General features: G+C 36.5%; 1 pseudogene across 1 annotated transcript; it reads right to left on the minus strand.

Moving 5' to 3' along the window:
• Positions 1 to 2,618: 2,618 nt before the first annotated feature.
• Positions 2,619 to 5,603, minus strand: LOC308266634 (cationic trypsin-3-like; annotated as a pseudogene). Its single transcript has 5 exons — positions 5,564 to 5,603; positions 4,941 to 5,112; positions 3,969 to 4,225; positions 3,288 to 3,424; positions 2,619 to 2,768 (listed from the first exon to the last, which is right to left on the minus strand). The product of its transcript is annotated as a cationic trypsin-3-like (transcript).
• Positions 5,604 to 6,506: the final 903 nt, after the last annotated feature.

Consider the following 6,506-nt stretch of genomic DNA (forward strand, 5'->3'; position numbering starts at 1 on the left):
TTATTTTTCACCTTATTTTCTTTTAGCCACTCTTCTTATCTTAATATATCCATATGACAAGAAAAGGTGAGGACTAGAGATCATTATTACTGTCCCATTACCTCTGCTCCTTTAACAAGGGTGCCATTCTACTCAGAAGGGAATCTGAGTGTACTGTTAATATAACTAACTTCTGTGTATCCATGTGCCAATGTATTATTATAAAAAAGAGCCACAGAAAAGCACTAAGTCCCAGAATGTAACCTCTCTTTTCTTCAAAATCTACCCAAGTTAAGAGAATCTTGATTATAAGACTATGTTATAATGTTCAGAAACATGATTTTGAAGGAAATTGGCTTTCCATTATGCACATTGGAAACCAGAGCAAGTTACTGTGGTGTGTAGAAAGCTGTTTTCTTGCACTTACACCAGAACAGTCGATCCTTGGGATGCTAGCCATTTGTGCAGATTAACCAAGCTAATGGTGACAGTGGCACAGCTTCTGCAGCCTAACATAAAATGCTGCTTCTCAGTGGCAACCAGATATGGAACTGAGCTCACTATAGAGAAAGTATGTGTCACTATCCTACAAGCCACCATAGACAAGAACTGAGTGGGATGAATGTCCTACATTCTGGAGAAGTCCTGTGAAGGAAGGAGGTGCTGTTTTTCAGACATCATGAGGGACAGAGCTTTTATTGATGTGTCACTGATTTCTTGTAATTGTTCTCTAATAGATCATATGTGTGCCATGTTTTGGAATTGTGCTTGTAATTGTTCTCTATGTGCCATGTTCTGTGGGCAATTTCTTTTCCCTTTCAGCAATCCATCCCACTGCCCTGATACAAATGAACTTTGAACATAACAATTGTTAACACTAATTTTTTTCAAAAATCTGTCTTTATTTTGCATACTTTTTACTTTAATTTTAATGTCTTATGAAGAATATTTCACTGATACTGTATATTTGTGTTTCTGAATTACTTTTATATCTGCATGTTTGTCACATTCCCAATGATTGGCATTCTTCTGATATTAATTCATTGAACATTTTGAATATCATTAAAATGCATTTATGCACCTTCCTTAAGACCATTGATTCTTAGCATAATTTCCAAACATTGTGCCAGAGTTTTTTATGTATTCTGATCGTACTTCTTATTATTTTTGTTTAGTGCTCTCAAATATTCAAGTTTAGTGAACCTTTCTCCAAGTACTGGTTTTATTTTTGTATTAGTGAAGATTGAACCCAGTGGCATGGTATCACTACAATAAAAAGTAAGCACAAACATGGGAAGACACAAGAAGTTCCAGTCATGCTGAGCAGATATTGATGCATCAGTCATGAAAGGATTCACTTTTCTTGTGTTTCAGGATTTGTAAATGGAAACATTTTCCCCAGAGTTTTGCTTGTAGATTCTGACAGTTATGAGAAAGTATTTGTGAGACATTTTCTTTATCTTTGGATCAATTTAAATCAGCCCACTTGACAGGAAAGTCTCTCTGCTTATTGCAAGCATGTTTGCCTGACAGCAAATTTAAAAGGAGCATGGTTCATTTTATAAAAGACTTCACCCTCAAAATGGCTTTTGTATGATAACTAGGTTGGGAGTGTAAGTTTTCTAGGGCTGGTGGTCAGTTGCATTAGGTGTGCCACCTGCGGAACCATCCAGTTTGTGTAGCACCCCTAATTAGGAAGCTAAGTGTTGGGGGAGGTGTGTGAGATACAAGAAACCTGAGGTTTAATGGTTTCTCTATTTTAAATTAATAACACAAGGTCTATTATAATAAATGCAAGATCAAAGATAAAATGGGAACTGTAACCAAGTGTTATAGAATTGTGTCTGATATATTAGAAAGGCACCTAATAAATTTGTTAAAATAGGATGTTGTTGTAAGCCACAAGAAGTGTACATGCCTATAATTCCAGTACTTGGAGGATGAGACATGAGTATAACAGTTTCCATGCCAGATTCAGCAAATTATTGAGGCCCTCAGAACTGAGTTAGACCCTCTTTCAGAAAGAAAAATAGCAGCTGGTGTGGTGGCACACACGTGTAATCCCAGCATTTGGGAAGCTTGGACAGGAGGATCCTCCTGAAGTAGCCTCAGCTACTTTGTGAGACCCTTTGCAGCTTATTGAAACTTTGTTTAAAAAACAAAAAATAAAAAATAGGGCTGGCAGTGTCCTTGGAGGTAGAATGGCCCTGGGTTCCATCCCCAGTATCGAAAAAAAATAAAATAGGGCTAGAAGTGTTGCTCAGAGGTAGAAAATCTTTATTTACAATCACCAGGACACACACACACACACACACACACACACACACACACACACACACGTCATGGGAACACTGGTCTCCAAATTATATTATCAATATAGGACATAAGGTCCACCATGGATCAATAATTTATATTGATTAGTATGGATGATTTCTTCAATAACTTTCTAAAATCTTTTAAATGCATATTTCAACTTATCCCTCCTTAGCAGAAAGTTTCAAGAGAAAGTAACACCTATCAAGGAATATTTGTAGACAGATGTGGTTCAAAATAAAATCATTTTATTTTGGTACTGAGTTCAGGCTTGAAAAGAACATTAGGCTCACTATTTGGGATAGATCATGATAAGGTAAAGGTCATTAGTTGGCAGCAATAGTCTCTTGAATCCAGTCCAGGTAGTTGCAGACCTTGGTGTAGATACCAAGTGTGCCTTTCAGAGCACAGCCAAAGCCCCAGGAAACTATGCCCTGAAGCTCTCCATTGCAGACCACAGGGCCACCAGAGTCACCCTGAGAAACAAGAAAATGACAATCAGACTCCTGTTTTTCTCTAGCACAGAAGATGGAATCCATGTTATTCTTCTGTGGTCTTGGAACCATTGCAAGTTGCTGATTCTCCACAAAACACATTCCTTAAAACTTAAGAGCTAAATATCAATCACCCGTCTACAATTTGTTTCTTCCCAGTTGCTCCTCTCTATAGTTGGTCCATAGGATGAAGGAAAGTGAGGATGGAGAGATCTGAGTCTGTTTCAGTATATACACTCCTTTCAAATGGGGTTTATTCTATGGATACCTCCTAAGAAGTATGCTTCAGTATACTATCTGCACAGAAACTTCTGTGTAAATCTTTAGCCTTAATACTATACAATATATAACACCACATAAATAATTAATTCATCACAAAGCTAATTCTTACCTCTCAGTATTTATGTCATAAACAGTCTTAAAGGTATGCATGTTGAAAAATAAAAAAAATCAGGGGCAGATGAGGAAGAATGAACTAATAGTAGGGAAAAAAAAACTCAACTGGCATGAGTCCTTCCCACCCTCCAGGAAGCCCAGGCAGAACATGTTGGCAGTAATATCGCCTGGGTAGGAGTTGTGACAAGAAGAGTCCGAGAGGACAGAAGCATCCATACACTGGATGAGTGAAGGGAATTTCTCTGTTGGATACAAGCAAAATGGAAGATTACCCACAGATATCCTGGAAATTTCCTTCCTACTCTATGTGCTCTGTTTCTCACTACCCCAAGTTTTCCATTCAATTTTTTAATAACTTGAAATTTGACTGAACTTTTTTGGTCTAGATAGATTTCAAGGTAGTTTTAGCAAATAAGTATTAATTATTTGAGACTAGAGGAGTCACTATTTATCTCAGATGCAGAGACATGTCTGTGAAGCAAGTATATATTTCAGGTAATTTCAATTTCTTTAGCCACATTTCTATTTACCTCTCTGTTTCTAATTCTCTGTACATTATTTTGTGGCTTGAAATAAATACCTCAACATTTTATAATAAGTAACTTTTCTGTGTTCTCCATATTCTTAGAAAAGAAGAGTTTCCAAGTAAACTAACAACTTTCAAGGGTGCAGATATCCAAAACTAGCCTCTGGCAACATTGCCTAATAGGGAAAATTGAGCTAATTTTCTTTCAACATGCCTTTTATTCTCATATTTTCAGACTTTATTCTGGTGTCCCAGGTGACACTTATGTCCAAAGCTCAAGGTGTTTCCCCAGCCAGACACAAGGCACTGGGTCCCAAAAGATGGACAGGATCTTGGCAGAGAGATTGCAGACACTCGAGTGCTGATGGTGGCAGATGCTTTCAGTTTAACCAGCATGATGTCATTATCAATATTAGTCTTATTATATTTGGGATGGATGATCATCTTTGCTACATCAATAAATTGCTCATTTCCCTCAATGACATCAAGGTTGTGTTCTCCCAGATGCACGGAGTATCTACCTCTGTTGGAAGAAAGGATTAAATTTTCCTAAATATCCAACATGAGATTCCTTATTTTCTCCCATTACCTCCTCGAATAGCAAAAGGACAGGTTCCCTTCTCTCCTCTTCAAATGTTCAATCTTTCAGGCAATTATGCACTTAAGGTCTTCTTGTGCAATATCACATTAAGTACAGATTAGAAAACTTCTGCCCCAACTGTCTCTATTCTAGGAATCCTAAATCATGTCTTCTTGTTAGAAAAATGAGGTATAGGAATAGGAACCATAAGTTTTAAGAAACTCTTGGAGATGAAAAGAAGATTGATTCTTCCTGCCTTATTTTTCCCTCTGAGATTACCAAGTATCATTGGGTGGTGAGGCATTTGTGATAGACATTAGAAAATATCAAGTTACAGAATGGAGGGTTTAATTTTATTATCCTCCCAGAAAAGTGAAATACTGTATTATTTTCACTCCTTAAGTAATAATCATTAGGACTTTATCTTGATTTCTGTTCTAAGCTATTTCTAAGACCCTTTCCTCAAATACTCTTTCATTTTCATACCTGGGATGCCAAAATTTAAGAAGGGAGCAGTCCTACAAAATAACCTACCTTTTTAAGGATCAAACAGGAAAGTTTTCCATCATATTTTTAATTTACTTTATCTTTGTTTTCTGTGGCTAGAGAAGAAATTGTACCAGACATAGGAATGTGAGTTATGGTCACTTACAATAGGTAGGATTTGTAGCAGTGAGCCACAGACAGGACCCACTGATCACTGATGAGGGAGCCTCCGCAATAATGTCCATCAACATCCAGGGACACCTGGTAGGGAAGGGCATTCTCTGAACAGGTGTAGCCCCCGACGATCTTATCATCATCTTCAACAGTGGGGAGAGCAACTGACAGGAAAGATGGAAACTCAGTGTCAAACATCCAGCTTGCAATGTCTTCTCATTCCTGATGATTAGCAGACCCAGCAGAAAAATGAGAATATTCTCTTGCCTCACATAATCAGGAATGGAATGTTTAATGTAACTTTTCATTTACATTTGAGTATTTCATACATTAAAGTATACTCTACTTTTATCTCTCTCTTTTTAGTGTATTTATATGATATTCAACACAACTCTGTTTCCCTGTGGCCTCTATTGTGACCCACTCTTTTTGATTATGTCTTTTCTTGAACAAGTGAGATTTAATTAGAGCTAAACCAATATCTAAGACCCTGTTGTCTTATCTTTTCAGCTACCTGATTACAGAGCCTACAATGAACATTTGTTGTTGTTTTTTTTTTCCATAAAAGTAGAGAAAGAACAGACTCTTTCTGATTTGTTCATTAGAAAGACTCACCAGCAGCTCCCAGCAAAGCAAGGAAGATGAAGGTCTTCATGATTTCTCACTGGATCTGGAGTGGGAATTGGAGGAAGGCTTTTTATCCATTGGTATTTATACCTTCAGATTTGTCATTGACACTAATAGCCACAGGTGTCAGAAAAATGATTTCATTGGAAACACACAAATCTAAATTTAGAATTTGATTCTCTGACTCATGGAAGATGCTTCACCACTACATTTAAACATTGATACTTTTCTTTTTTTTCAGAAGGTTATGAGAATGGAAGTCACAGTCCCACCTGGGAGAAAGTGGGTTATTAGAAAAAGAGGCTGGATTAAGGTCACAGGAAAAAATCTCCAGGTTTTTGCATTCACATACAAATATTCTAGGTACCTTGATTTTTCACATGTGTACTTTTGTCTTAAGAAATAACTCAGACTATGTACACTTGTGTTTACCATTTGCTCTAGCACAAATATATACATTGTTTCATGGTAGTTTTCATTTTGTACATCTTGGTTAAATTTTTATTATTAGTAGAGAAAACATGTTTTCTCAGAAAAGGAAAAATAGTCTTCTCATTGGTAATTAAAATGTATAAAAATGGAACAGTAAAAAATGATTCCTACCGGTATTTGTCTAGTGCTAACTCTGTTTCAGGGAATAGTAAACCCACTTTGTCTCCACTTTCTAAATATTGAAATTCAAAAATTTGAAATGACTTTTGTGACATTATATAGGTATACTTGTTTTATTTTGGTCACATTTTAATGTACTTATGTACCTAGATCAAAAATGAAAACTTATCACATGCATGCTTGTTTAACAAAATTTTGGCACTACCTGAAGTTTCAGAAATCCAATGGATCTTGCAATGAATTCCAAGAACACTGAGGACACTAGCTTATCTAAGTCATTTCTATGTTAAGCTAATAATTCTGATCATCAACTCACTTG

The sequence above is a fragment of the Muscardinus avellanarius genome (assembly GCF_963383645.1).
Source record: "Muscardinus avellanarius genome assembly, chromosome: 9".
Lineage (NCBI taxonomy): Eukaryota > Metazoa > Chordata > Mammalia > Rodentia > Gliridae > Muscardinus > Muscardinus avellanarius.